We start from the raw sequence: 15,053 nt of genomic DNA on the forward strand, positions 1-15,053 counted from the left end.
CGGGCACCTTCCAGCCAGCTGTGGCCAGGTGACTCAGTCCAAGCAGTGGTTCAGTTCCCTCCCTCCATCCCTCCCGTCCTGCAGCTTGGAAGTAGATGAGGTGGCGACCCCACTGGATTACTTGATAAATAACAGTACCCTGGGGAGAGCAGAGTGCCACTGTCAACGGAGCTTCTGTTACCTGTGGCCAAATCTAGGCCTTGGTGAGCAGGACAGCTGATCCTCCGCCGGAGAGATGGGCGAGTCGGCAAAGTGTTGGCAGCGACGTTTCATCCCATGCGCTGTGCCCGGGATGCTGTGCTCATGGGTCCGGTTGATGATCTGCACTTACCTGCCGTCATCCCAGAGAGACGGTGTCAAGGGAGACTGCAGTTATTTGCACTCACTGGAATTCTCATCTTTTGTAGCACTTGGCATTTCCCCCCCCCCCGCTCTGAATTTACATCCTTAATGTTGCAACCGATGCCACTTTCTTTTTTCTTTCATTGAAAAGGGGATTTATTAGGATCATGCATTTCACTCTGAAATACCAAAAGGGAAAAATCGGGGAATAAAGAAACAATGAGTCCAGCTTTCTGAGCCAGCGTTAAGGAGAGTTTCTCAAAAGGAAAATCCCGAGGCTGCAGGTGTATGACAGTGTCCTCCGGCTGTGCGCTAATGCTCTCTCAGACGCAGGCTTTGGGGAGAGCAATTTGTCATGCGTTTCCCCCATGTCCTCCTTTGTTCTCAGTGGATGTGAGTTTGCAGCCAGGAGACGTCGGAGCGTTGATGCTCCTGTATGGGACTCTGCGTGCAAAGAGAGGTGGTTATGGACACGGGAGGGGGCAGGGCTGAAAAGGGGACCTCGGACCTCCTCAGTTTTTAGTCTGAGGTTATTCTGAATTACTTTCACCTCAGCTTGGTGAAATGGCTTCTCCAGAAAGAGAAGCCAGCAGCCTTCATCCCCTGCCCTTCTTCTTACCCATCCCTGGACGCAGGCGCAGGACTCGTCAGGACGGGAAGGGCTGGGCTGGCAGATGGCTCCTGGGCACCCCCGTGCCCTTCCCCCCCTTTCCTGACAGCTCAGCAGGCCTCGGCAAAGTCAGACAAGTCTGTGAGCAGGGATCACAGAGCCCCTGGAGGACAGCGCGCCCTGTGTGGGCAGCAGCTGGAAAATGCCCCGTTCCTGCTCAGACGGTCTGTGCGGGGCTCTGCAGCTTGCGGAGAGATTGTGCAGGCCTGGTGCTGTGCAGAGGGCCTGAAGCCACAGCCCCACCAGGGGCCGCCAGAAGTCGGACAGCACCCGCTCTGCACCCTCTGTCTGCTGGATGTGACCACAGGCCCAGCCCCGCAGACCTCGTCTCTCGCGGGGAGGGTGCCCTAGCACTTTCCGACACATCATGAAAGTACCCCTCGGCTCCGCGTCCTCGAGGCCGCGCGCCCGCAGCCAGGCTGTCCCAGGCTGCCGCCGCGCAGCTGCAGACCTGCTGGGTTTCCTCCTCCGACGTGAGGCTCCGTCCTCCCGTTTCCTGAAAAATCCCACTGGACCAGCCGAGGCTTCAGCCACTGTGAACCAGTCCTCAGTGGTCCAGTGGGTCATGTGACTAGCCAACCAATCCCCGTGACTCAGGGGTGGCTTCGAGCTGGGTCCCGTGACCAGCCTCTAGGGTGAGGGTCGGGGGGGAGAAGAGAGCCCCAGAGGGGAATGGGGGCGGCTGGAGGAAAGGGCGATGCCTGGGCAAGCTGTGCCCACTCCCACGGCCGCGCAGGGCAGGGCAGAGGATGCCACCGTGGACATGCTGCCCCCTGCGGCGGTGGGTCCCGCTGCCCAGCTGGCCCCAGGAAGATGACTTCTGTGCCGGGCCGCGAGGGCCCGCTCTGCCTCAGCTCCCCCGCCTGCACTTGCTCGAGGTCACATGCGTTCAGAGTGGTGGATTCAGACCCGTTTTACCTGGACCCCTGGGGCTGTGTGAACATTCACAGGAGAAGCTCTTGCAGGTTTGCCGATGGCGCCGTGGTCGCACCACTCGGGCGCTGTTGGTCCTGTATCTGGGCCCTCGCCGGGCTGGTGCTGTGTCCTGGCCTGGGATGGACAGCAAGTGGGATTCAACGACAAACCCAAACCCCTCTGGTGGCTTCGTCCGCGCGGGCCGGGCGCTCTGCGGGGTCCCCGCCCGGGCTGACCCGTGAGAGCCCGCCAGCATGGGGCCAGGCGCGCAGGGGGTGGGTGGAGGGCAGCCCGCGGGCAGGTGCGCTCCGGACGTGCCCCCCTCTGGACAGCTGCATCCCGCAGCTGCTAGCGCGGAGGGGCCTGAGCGCAGGCGGGCGGGGGTCCCGGGGGATGCAGGGGCCACGTGGGGGAAGGTCCCCGGAGGCTGTCACCTCAAGAGGAGGGAAATCTGTGTGGAGACAACAGCTTGGAGAGGCGACACAACCCCCTCTGATGATTACAGACGCGTCCGAGGCATTTGGGGCCAGAGGTTTGACTCCATCCAGGAAGGCCCTGAGAGCAAGCCAGACTGACTTCCGGGGTGACCCTGGGAGCCCCCTCACCCACAAGGGCAGGCAGGGCCGTGGGGCAGACGAGGGGGCCCTGTGTTAGGGTTGGTTTGTATGGATGAAGGTGGTGGTGGGAGCTGGGAGCTGGTCAGGGGCGGCCTTGACACACCCCCGTCCTCCGTGGATGCGGGCAGAGCCCCCGAGCTCCCCGCGTGGCCAGGCCCCTCTGCAGATCCGTCGCTCCGCAAAGGCACCCACATGTCCTCCTACTGCAGACGTGGGCCATTTCACAAGAAGAGGCCTTTGATCCAAGCTCACCCCCTCCCTCAGGGGAGGAGGCCGGGTCACGTGGGCACCTCCGTCCACCGAGGAGATGCGGGGACACCCTGGTGTGGTCCCAAACCGCTAACTGCCTCTGTTTGCAGGCTGGTCACGGTCGCTGCTGCCCGGGGAGGGGCGGGCGGGGTGCACAGCCCCCTGGGTGTGGGTTGAGATTGAGTGGGTCTAGGGACTAGCTTTCCTGAAAAGAAAGCCTGAGAAAACTGTCCAGATAGAGTGAAGGCCCAGGAGTCCAGAAGTAAAGCATAAGAATTTAATGAGTTTTATAAACATCCCACATTCTTCAGGCTAAGTGCCTCAGGAACTCCACAAGAGGGAGAAGTGTTTCTTACGATCAATACCTCGTGCACAATAAATCCAAGCCGCCTCTGGGGAAAAGTGCTTTGCCATCGGCCTGGTCCTGTATGCAGGCTGCCCACGTACGTGGGAGGTGCTCCTGGGTCTGAGGGCTGGGAGTTCAGCTGGAAGGGGGCTTGCTGCACAAGAGGGCTAGCTCTGCCCGTGACCTCACCGTATAGTGGGCCAGCTCTGCCCCTGACCTCCCCCTGTCACGAGCCAGCTCTGCCCCTGACCTCACCATGTTATGGGCCAGCTCTGCCTCTGACCTCACTGCCCTGGTTGGGGGGAGGCTGTGTCTCTTCCCACGTATTGTCCCCCATGAGATGTCCTCTTGTAGGCCCTCTGATCTTCACTCCTGATTATTGCTGGGCTGTGATCTCAGTCAGCGCTGTAAGGCTGGCCCCAGTGCCGAGGATGCTGTGAGATGCCCCTTGGTGGTCTGGGAGGAGCATCCCACATCCCTACCTTCACGAACCGACAGACCAGGACTACCGCACTTCTGCTAATCACTTTCTTTGCCCCAGGGACCCCGGAGCTGCCAGAGAAAGTCCTGTGGAATGTAGACCCAACCTGCCCTAAACTCATGATTGCCAACTTAAAGGGCTCTGGGCACTGAGCAGTGACCTCAGTCCAGCTCACAGGGATGATTTCAAACCTCTTCTCTCCTCAAAACCCTCGCTGTACTCCCCCATTCCTGCTCACTCTCAGCAGGTGACCCCTCCCACTTTACTGAAAACATTAAAGCACTAAGATGGAAAAGGTATCCGTGAGAATGGGTTCGGCCTCATAAAACAGAAACCCAGCTAATAGTGATGTAACCAATAAAACTAGTGGTGTACCAGGGCATGGGGTTGCGAGTGACCTGTCCTGGAAGGGAAGGTATTTCATTACCATCATAATGGTAATAAGCAGACTGACTCTTACTTGGTTTTATGATTAGTATTCAATTCCCTGCAGGAAATACACCCCTATCGCCTCTACACAGGGCAGGCTGCTCCCCATGACTGAAATGCCATTGAATGAAGACTTTGATATTATCACACAAAAGTCTAAAGCTAAGCAATTCTAAGTTTGGTGAGGCAGCCCAATTACTCTGCCATGTCTGTTTTTTTCCTCAGTCTCAGTGTGCTTGCCTCATGAACACAAAATGGCTGCCATAGCTCCGAAGGTCACATTCTCATGGAATGATATTTAAGTCAAGAGAAGAGGGCTGAGTGGAAGAGGAGGTTTCCCCTGTCAGGGTAAATATTCTTCTAGAATCCTCCAGCAGATTTCCTTGTAGTTTCAGTTGAACATAACTAGCAACCCTTAGCTGCAAAGGAACTTTGAAATAATGCATGTCCATCAATGGGAAATGGATTCTTGTTTTAATGATTGTGTAATGCTTAAATAAACTATGATTTATTCCATGGGGCTGGGCATTTGCTGTCCTGGACAAAATTGGAGCTCTATTTGCAAGGAAGAAGGAGGGTGATGGCAGCAGGAAATTCCGCATTCTCTCCTGTTCCAATGGAAGGAGTAACTCCTGTCAGCAGCCACCCTCCCTGGTCCTGGATCACAGCCCCACTGCCTTGTCAGGGCCTTTATCCCCCAAGTTTCCCTCCTTTCTGCTGCCCCATCCATACCCCACCCCCGCCCCCCCGGAGCTGGCTGTGTCCAGCTGGCTCACCCTCAGCCATCCTCACTCAGCGTCCCTGTGGAGCAGGGCCATTTCTCTGGCCCTTCACAGACCACATTTTGAAGAGGCTGGCTCCGATTCCTGGCCTCTCTCCACCCCCCACCCCCCCCCCCCTTCCTGGTCCCTGGCTCACTCCCACCGCCTTACACGTGCCTCCCCTGCCTGGAATGTTCCATCCATCCCAACCCCATCTTGGAGCCAACCCCACTCGCCCCTCAAATCCCAGCTCAAATATCAGCTCCCCCACAAAGCTCTGCCCCCCCAACCTAGACTCCCTCCGAGGACATCTTTCCATTCGGCATGAAGTCATTGATGAGATTATTGATCAATCTCTCTCGTCCTGTAGACCTCCCTTAGTTTGGTGGCCTTTGTCCCCGCATGTGGCTCAGTGGGTAAGCTTGTGACTGGTGGTGGGCAGGAGAGCAGGGGCCAGACCTTCCGGAGGACCTGTGTCCAGCACTCAGGGCTTCCCCACCCGCACGCAGGCCGTGCCCCTGGGGACCAGCGCTCCCCGAGTTGTCATTTGTGTTCGCTGGCACTGAGGGTTTTCCAGCTCTCACATAAGAACCGCTTTTTTCCCCCGACCTACTTTGTTGGAAAAAGAGGCTAAAATAAACCTACAGAGTAAAAGCCCCAGAGAGAAGGAAAGGAAAAAGTATATATTTGTCAAAGGTAGCTCTCATCTCCACCTGCAGAAAAGCATGCTCCGTTTCCTCGTCTTCCTGGTTGAAGCTGCTGTGCTCAGGGCCCCAAGATAATGTGCACCAGAGGTGCCGAGTGAGTCCCGACTAACGCCACCCTGGGCTGCACAGTGATGATGGCAGTGCCACAGACTGGAAACACCCGGGGTCCCTGAAGCCCCTGTTGGTGTCCTGGGGCTGCATAACACACACCACAGACGGGGTGGCCTAAACAACAGACATTCACGGTCTCCCGTCCTGGAGGCTGGAAGCCCAAGACCGAGGTGTCACAGGGCTGGTTCCCTCTGAGGCTTCTCCTTGGCGTGTAGACAGCCGTTTTCTCCCTGTGTCCTCGTACGGTTGTTCTTGTGTGTGTCTGCATCCTGATCTTGTCTTTTTATAAGGACACCAGTCACATTGGATTAGGGCCCACCGATATGACCTCATTTATCTTGATTACCTCTGTAAAGACCCAGTTTCCAAGTACCATCACATCTTGAGGTGCTGGGGGTTAGAACTTCAACCTGTGAATTTTGGGGGACACAGTTCAGTCCACAACATTAGCCCTGCCGGCACCTAGATCTCAGACTTCTGACCTCCAGACTGTGAGAGGTTACATTCCTGCTGTTTTAGGTCCCCCAGGATGTGGTACCTTTTATGGTCACCCCAGAAAACCAATACACCACCTAACTGGGAACATCTATGTAGGGCTTTACATGAGCAAGATATAAACTTTTATTGTTAAACCCTGAGACTTGGGGTTTGGTGTTTCTGCAAATAGCCACCTCTGAGTAACAAAACAACTTACAGCTTGTGTTTGTCTCGACTGTCTGTTTCCTACCCACACCCATAGGGACAGGGGCCCCAGAGATGCAAATCGCACCCCACCACTCCTGGACCCACTCGCACTGTGCAAAGTTCAGCCTGTTTGCTCTATTCTGACATACAGTGTGCAAGCAGCCAGGCAGGAAGGAGGAACCCTTGGGGGAAATGAAGCCTTGGAAATGTTGACTTAAAAAATATTCACAACCTAAAAGTTGAGAGTTTTGTTTTATTCGGTGGGAATTTTTAGGACTTCAGGCCCTGGAGGCAGCATCTCAAGTAACCCTGAGAGAACTGCTCCGAGGAGGCGACGGGGTGGGGGAGCCTGGTTATATAGAAGTTTTGCAACAAAGGGCAGGTAGGCGGAACATGAAAGGATTACTGTAAATTAAAGAAAACCAGATATCCCAAGTTAAGGAATTTAGCGCTTTTCTATGTATGGGAAGATGCAAGAGCCTGGGCTCACTGAAATCATTCCTTTGATATGCACCTCAGCTCTCTGGGGCCAGTATCCTGTGTTTTCACATCCTGAGTTTCCTCAGGGCTCACCGCAGGGAGTGGCTGCAGTCTGACGGCTGCTAGATGGCAGGTGTTCTCTCCTTCCTGAGTTTCCTCAGGGCTCACGGCTCACGTTGGAGGGCTGCAGTCGCTGATGACCATGACACCCTTTGTTTACTGATATGACAGGAAATATTCCATTTCTCAGAAACATCTCAGAAAGAAATTGGCCCTCATTTATTTTCAGACTGGCACGCTGGTCATTTTCCGTTAGTTAAGCTGAATTTTCAGTGACGGGGGTCCTGAGGCCAGAGCTCCTGCTGCAGGAGAATGACCACTGGTGCTGGAATTCGAAATTCCTGGGGGGCAGTAATCCCATCTCTGGCATTATTCATGTCAGCATGACTGTGCAACTCTGAGTTCCACTGACTCTGCTCAGACCCCAAATGAGAAGCAACAGGCAGCTGCCCATCCCCAGAGCCTGGGGCCACCTGCTGCACCAGTGCCTCCTTGGGACAAGCTTCTAGTCACTGGTTTTTCTCCAGGTTACGGGGTATGTGCTCCTGCTTCTTTGCATGTCTACTAATTTGTGATTAGATGCTGGACATCGTGGTGGTGTGTTGTCAGTCACTGGATTTGTCAGCTTCAGCTCCCTGGTTGCTCTCTTCCTGGCCAGCCCCGTGCGGTGTCCCCTCCCATACACACACGTCTCAGTTTCCAGCCAGACTTAAGGGGAGACCTTGCAAATCCTGCATCCCAATCTCCAATCTCTGTGTCCCCAACCCAGCCAGCCAGCTGTGCTCGGTGTGGGTCCCTGGAGAGCATTCTCAGCGCCTATAGCTTGAGGTCTGAAGACAGTTGTCTCGTACATGTTGTCCAGTTCTCTGGTAGTCGATGGCAGTGGGCACATCCGTGCCATTGCAGGTTTGAACTCTCCCAGGAAAATTGCATTCTCGTCTTTTGAACCTAGCAGTGGTTTCTAGGGGCAGTGAGAATGCAGGCCCTGGGGCTTGGGTGGTGCCGCCCGGAGAACCGTCAGCAACCTGTTGAGAGGGTGCGTCCTGAATCCTCCATTTTCCCCAGACGACACGAGCTGAGGGTCCGAGCCATGCACGTAGCCCTGGACAGACGCCAGAGAGCAAGCGTTCATTGTAGGGGCTTCCCCCAGGCATCTCTAACTAAAGCCTGGCAGTGTGGGCTAGGGCGGGGGAGTAACAAATCCTGTTGGCCTCCCTACAAGTCTGGGCAAATCGCCCCTGTGGGCGGGGCTGGGGCTTCTCCAGGATCTTACTTGGAGGTGGCCCTCTGTGTCCTCGTGGTTTCCCTGACTTTGACACAGCTTGAGAAAGGCCATACCAAACTGGGGGTCAGTGTAGTGGGTTGAATTGTACCCCCCGCAAAGGTTTGTTTAAGCCCCAACTCCAGATACCTGTGAATGTGGCCTTATTTGGAGAGAGGGTCTTTGCAGATGTAATCCAGTTACGGGTCTTGAGATGAGATCATCCTGGATTATCCAGGTGGACCCTCAATCCAACAACTGCTGTCCTTACGAGGGACAGAAATGGAGACACAGACACACGGGGAGAAGTCGTACGAAGACAGAGGCAGAGACTGGAGGGATGGGACCACAAGCCCAGGACACTGGAGCACCGGAGCTGCAAGAGGGCAGGAAGGTCCTCCCCTGAAGCCTCGGAGGGAGCCTGATTTCAGACTTCTGGCCTCTGGAGGCGCGAGAGGACAGAGTTCTGTTGTGTTCAGCCCCCCAGCGTGTGGTCATTTCTGGCAGCAGCTCCGGGAGGTGAACAGTCCCAGCCTCACCTTCATGGTTGGAGCCCCGCCCCGACCCAGCCAGCAAGCAGCTCAGAAAGTCCCTCCTGCGTGTGACGCGGTCCCTGCTGCTGCCTTCCCGGTGCTTTATTGCACCAACACCCTCAAGGAGCTGCTAGATGTGAGTGACAGGGTGGACTCTGAAACTGTAGGAATAAATAAGACCCAGTCCTGCCCTAAAGACACGCAGTTTAATGCACCAGAGAAGCCTACGAACCAACGTGCTTGTATCCAGGGTGATGCCGACCTTTGCAACAGATCCCAAGAGCTATTAATGAGATGTTTATGTGTTTTGTTTATGTACCAGTTTGTTTCATTTTGGACACACTGAGGCATGTCTGTCATCTCGGATCAGCCCTCCCTATGGTCACCGATGTGTCCCTTGTGGGGACAGCATTCCATGACCCAAGACAGATGCCCATGACCAAGTGCACCCCCAGCATCTACTGATGTCGTGACCTCCGTTGATTTGTGGTGAAGGTCCCCTGAAGAAGTTCTGGACCCAGTGCCCTGCACGGAGGTCAGCTGACAACATCCCTGTGGACACGTGGCATCTTTATCTGCTGTGTTGACGCGTTGCCGGTGTCCACATGGGCGGCCCAGGGGAACACCACCCTTCACAGTGATTGTTTTCACCTGCTTCTGCTGGGTGACAAGTGCAGGGAGCTCGTCCTCTCTGCCTCGACGGTCCCTCTCCAGTGTTTCCTGACCCCCGTCCCCCTGCCCCTCAGTTCAGGCTGTGATCTGTCCTCGTAGGCTCGGGCTCTGTGAGGAACACCGCCTTTATTTCTCACGGCTCCCCAGGAGGGAAGTCAGGCATCGGGTGCCTGTGGATCTGGAGTCTGGAGGGGACATGCTTCTTGTCCCTTCACAGATGGTGTCTCCTCGCTGTGTCCTCGCCTGGTGGAGAGAGCTGAGGGAGCTCGCAGGGCCTTGTTTATAAGGATACTATCCTGTTCCTGGGGGCTCCACCCTCACGACCCGATCCCCTCCTAGCACCCTCCCCTGGGGGTTAGGATTCGACACATGAGCCTGGGGCACAGCCTTCAGCCCACGTCACAGACCCTACGGCGCCTCCCCCATCTCACGAGCGTTTCCTACAGCCTCTGGAGGCTCACACGCTCCCTGTTTCTGCACCAAGGTTTCCTGCTTTCACCTCCTGGCCCTCAGGGTTGGGCGGGGCCCCGCGGCCAGTCTGCCCAGCGAGCCACCAGGCGACGCGGGTCACCTCTGGCGCGTTTCACTCCCGGTGCTGGTGCCGCCCCATCTCTCCCCTGCCGGGCCCAGCAGCATTTCAGGTGGGTGCCGCCCGCACGCCTGGCCCCAGAGTGAAGTCGAGGCCTCAGCTGCAACGGATGTCCCGTGCGAGCACCGAGAAACCCGTGCACTTTGGAACCACTGCGATTCGGGGCTTCCTGCCACCGCAGGGCAGCTCAGTGCACTCGACTGACACCCGTCCTGAAACTGCCGACGCTTTGCAGAGGCCAGTGAGCGCTCAGGACGCGTGAAGTCCTCGTCACGAAGATGAAGGCACACGCTTTTGTGGGCCCCTTCGTGCGCGTGCAAGCGGGGCAGGCGTGACTGGCGTGATGCGGTGTAGAAGTTCCAAGCTCAGAGCCAGGAAGATGAGTCGGAGGGGCTCCTGGAAACACTCCCAGTTCTCATCGCAGCCCCGCCTTGTCACTTGTCAGGGGGAACACGTCAAATCTCCGCGTGGGTTTCCGCTTCGTCACGACGGGCTGCAGCGAGCTCCTGAGACGCCCTCCCCAGCCACCCTGGGGAGGAGGGATGTCTAAGCTTCCGTGCAGCCCGCGGCCCTGGGGACCGCTCATCAGAGGGAGGTGCCCTGAGCGCGGAGGGGAGGGGTCTGCCCGGCTGGGCCGGCCGGAGGGCAGCCTTCAGGAAGCGGCGTGCAAGGCTGCAGTCGGGCAGGGGGGTGCCTCGGAGCCTCCAGCAGCTGTTCCTCCTCGGCCTAGGCGTGTCGCCCGGCTGCAGCTTTTCTGAGAAGCAAGAATCGTCCGGGCGTGAGGAGCTCTGAGCCCCCGCGCCTTCCCGTCTCCGAGGGGCACCGGCATCTCCCCCTCTTCTCCTCCCCCTACCCCCCTCCGCCTACTGGCTCCAGGGCCCCCAAGAGTGCCCCACACGGTTATCAGTGGCCCGAGCTGCGGGGAGAAGCTGCAGTCTATTAAGATTTAAAGAGATTTAACGTAAGGAGACAAGCAAGAGAAGGAATTTAATTTAGTGATAAAAAAGTAATCAAATCTCAACGTGCGGACAGAGAACAGTTGCCCGAATGGCCGGTTGTTCTCACGCATCCATTATAAAGCAATTAACTGGGGTGGCAGCTGGCTTTCCCAACCCAGAGGGCAGGGTCCCTCTGGGGGCCGCCGGGCCGCGGGGCTGTGGCCACCCCGACACAGGCACAGTGTGAAAATGATTTCTCGTGCAAAACTGCCGAGAGCTTGAGGTTTACTGCGGGGCCTCAAGAACTTCCTTTGCTGTCCTTTCCGGCCCAGGCGCCAGGTCTCTGGTCTCATGTAGAGGCTGCGTGGGATCAAGGCCGGCGCCTCCTGCGTTCTTCCAGTTTTGGGAATCACGTCTGTGGGTTTGGTTCCACGCCACAACGCCCACCGTTTCCTCCCGCTGGGGCCCGTCTGCAATGGGGAGGTGGGGAGGAAGTGGGGGGGACGGGGAGAAAGGAGGAGACGGTGCACGTGGATAGCAGCCGTGGCTCTGGGAAGAAACAGGCTTTCCCTGGGGCCCAGGCTCCACGTTGCGGGGGGAGGGGGCAGCAGGAGTGTTGTCTGTGACCCCGACATCCTCCCTCCTTCCGTCCACCCCCTCCTCATGCTCTCCAGCCCCAGCTGGGGTCTGGTGCCCCGGGGTGGTTGAGCCTCAGGTCCACCTGCCAGACAGAACCCGCACGCTGCCCGGCCGAGGTGACCCCCAGGCCGAGAGCTCCCTGCAGGACGCTCTCATGCTCGCTCACCCTCCTCGACTCTGCCCGGGCCACCCAGGCCAGTGCAGCATCTGGAAGGGCAGCTTCACACGGCCCCTCTCTCTGCAGACGGGAGATTCCCACACCACTGCTGACACGGACCCCTGGATTGGGGCGAAATTCATCAAAATGCGAAATAGACAAAGGAAAACATCGGTTTGAGGGACTGGGTGCACTCCCCACTCCCTTTTAGAAATTTAAAAGGACAGAATAGTATACAGATATTCAGGAGGTCGTACCTGGCATTAAGAGCTGGTCACAGCCTGGCATATTGCTTTTTAGGCCCTCTGTATTTGTCCTTTGCAGAAAGGTACTTTGTTGTTTTTGTAAAAAGAACGCCTCTGCATTACAAAGGTTTTAATCAATGCAGAGAGAACAAAGATAAAAATGCAAAAACTCACTCCAAGTGCCGTTGCCACGGAAAATCTGCCATTAATTGTGAATATCCGGTGATGGTTACTCCAGATAGGTACTGTGTGGAAAGACCAATAGGAGCGCTCGTACAAATGTGACCTGACTGCAGATGCTGTTGGCAGTAAGAGTTACATTTCGTGCACTTGAATTTAAGGTGATAAATGGGAACTAAGGAGTTTTTGAAATGCAAATAAATGTTTCTTTTTCTGTCAACTGTTCTTGAGAAATCTCTCTAAATGTAGTTTTAAAGTTTATGAAGAACAGGGCTTCCCTGGTGGCGCAGTGGTTAAGAATCCACCTGCCAATGCAGGGGACACAGGTTCAAGCCCTGGTCCGGGAAGATCCCACATGCCGCGGAGCAACTAAGCCCGTGCACCACAACTACTGAGCCTGCGCTCTAGAGCCCGCGAGCCACAACTACTGAGCCCATGTGCCACAACTACTGAAGCCCGCGCGCCTAGAGCCCGTGCTCCACAACAAGAGAAGCCACGACAATGAGAAGCCTGCGCACCGCAACAGAGTAGCCCCTGCTCGCCGCAACTAGAGAAAGCCCGCGTGCAGCAACGAAGACCCAATGCAGCCAAAAATAAAATAAATTAAATAAATAATAAATAAATTAAAAACAAAGTTTATGAAGAACAGTAAAAGCTTTGCATCCTCTTTTAGAAATACATGGCTTAGCTTTAGATATGGCTATAACATACGAAAAGTTAGTGTGACATAATAAGAAATATATATATATATATATATTTAGTCCTTGATAAAACCCTTGGGGCCTCTGCAGTGATAAGTGTCTGTTGTATATTAATAGGATGACCAGTGGCTGGGGGCTCCTGAGAGCCTCTGGAGGGGGGCAGGTGGCCGGCGAGGAACCACGTGACTGCAGGACTGGACCGTTCAGCCCCACCCCCGACCTCTGGGGAGGGGAGAGGGCAGGAGATTGATTGAGTTCAGTCACCAATGGCTAATAATGTAATCAATCATGTCTACATAATGAAGCCTCCAAAAAAATCCCCGAAGGAGGGGCTGGAGAGCTTCTGGGTAGGTGAACAGTCCAGGTGCTGGGAGGTGGTGCCTGGAGAGTCCAAGGAGAGGGAGAAACAGTTTTCCTTTCATTAGCGAACAGTCTTCTGCCTGTCGTCTGCCCTTCCACCTTCTACTTTTGTTGGTTATGTCCTCGTTTTTATGTGGTCCAGCTTTACAACATTGATATTCTGTTCTGTAATGATAATTTCAAGATAGTTTTTGAATCGGATATGTTGCAGGAAGGGGACCCCTTCCAGGGCTCGAGAGTGGGCTCTTGTCTAACACGCGAACATGAATTGTCCAAGGAGACACTCGTGCTGACAAAGCAAGAGACTCTGTTGGGAAGGGGCGCCCGGGCGGAGAGCAGCAGGGTAAGGGACCCCAGGAGAACGGCTCTGCCACGTGGCTCGCAGTCTCGGGTTTTGTGGTGATGGGGTTAGTTTCTGGGTTGTCTCTGGCCAATCTTTCTGACTCAGGGTCCTTGCTGGTGGCGCGCACATCGCTCAGCCTGGATGGATTCCAGCGAGGAGGATTCTGGGAGGTTGGTAGGACATATGGACTGGCGTTTCCTCTCTCCTTTGGGCCTTTCCCGAATTCTTCTGGTTGGTGGTAGCTTGTTAGTTCCACATTCCTTACCAAGACCTCCTGTTATAACTCAGGCACGTGGTTACTATCACGCCTGGCCAGGGCGGGCAGTTTCGGTCAGTGGTTCCCCTAACAGATACATCTTTCAACGGATCCAGTGCTCACCACCAACACCATTGCCACAGCTATTTTATTGCTGAAATTTCACTCAATGCTGGATTGGGTTGGTGGGGAAGGTCTGTGTTTTCAGGAAGGGTTTGTGGGTGCCTCAGTTCTTCACGTTGGAGAATGCACGCCTCTGCCTGTGTAGGGTCCTACAGCTTTAGCCATGGTTTTCCTGCTGTCTTCTGGCACTAAAGGTTGATAGAAACCTCTGAGGCCATTCTGATTTTTTTTTTTTTTTCTGCCTAAAGGATTCTTCTTTACCATTGGTGTTCTATAGCTTAACTAAGATATGTTGCAGTGTTGGCTATTTGCTGTCAAAATTTCCTGGGAAACAATATCCTCTTTAGATCTGCCAGTCCAGTGTTGTTCATTATTATTATTTCAGGGCAATTTCTTGGGTTCTATTTTTTTTTTTTTATAAATTATTTATTTTTGGCTGCATTGGGTCTTTGTTGCTGCATGCGGGCTTTCTCTAGTTGCGGCGAGTGGGGGCTGCTCTTCATTGCAGTGCGCGGGCTTCTCATTGTGGTGGCTTCCCTTGTTGTGGAGCACGGACTCTAGGCGCATGGGCTTCAGTAGTTGTGGCATGCGGGCTCAGTAGTTGTGGCTTTTGGGCTCCAGAGCACAGGCTCAGTAGTTTGTTGCTCCGCGGCACGTGGGATCTTCCCAGACCAGGGCTTGAACCCGTGTCCCCTGCATTGGCAGGTGTATTCTTAACCACTGCGCCACCAGGGGAGCCCTGGTTTCTATCTTTGAAGACATTATGTCTTCCACTTGTTGATTTCTTGTCTTCAGGGAAATCAATTTTCTTTATGTTGAATTTTCTTTGTACATTTTCCATATTGATTAGCTTCTCTCTTAATTGTCTTTTTCATCTATATTTACTCTGCTTATCTCAAGACTTTCTTCTATGGCAATAATTTGATTTTCAATGGCAGACAAGCCTAGACCAGCCTAGACCGCCCGAGTCCAGCCTAGACCAGTCTAGACCAGCCTAGACTGGCAGAAGCCAGCCTAGAACGACCTAGACTGGCCGAGGCCAGCCTAGAATGGCCTAGACGGGCCAAGACCGGCCCAGACAGGCCTAGACCAGCCCAGCCTGGTCTAGACCAGCTGAGACCGGACTAGACTGGCCAAAACAAGCCAAGGCCAAGACTAGATTAGACCAGCCGAGACCAGCTCAGACTGGCCCAGACCAGTCTAG

Source organism: Balaenoptera ricei, chromosome 14 (genome assembly GCF_028023285.1).
Source record: "Balaenoptera ricei isolate mBalRic1 chromosome 14, mBalRic1.hap2, whole genome shotgun sequence".
NCBI classification, from domain to species: Eukaryota; Metazoa; Chordata; class Mammalia; order Artiodactyla; family Balaenopteridae; genus Balaenoptera; species Balaenoptera ricei.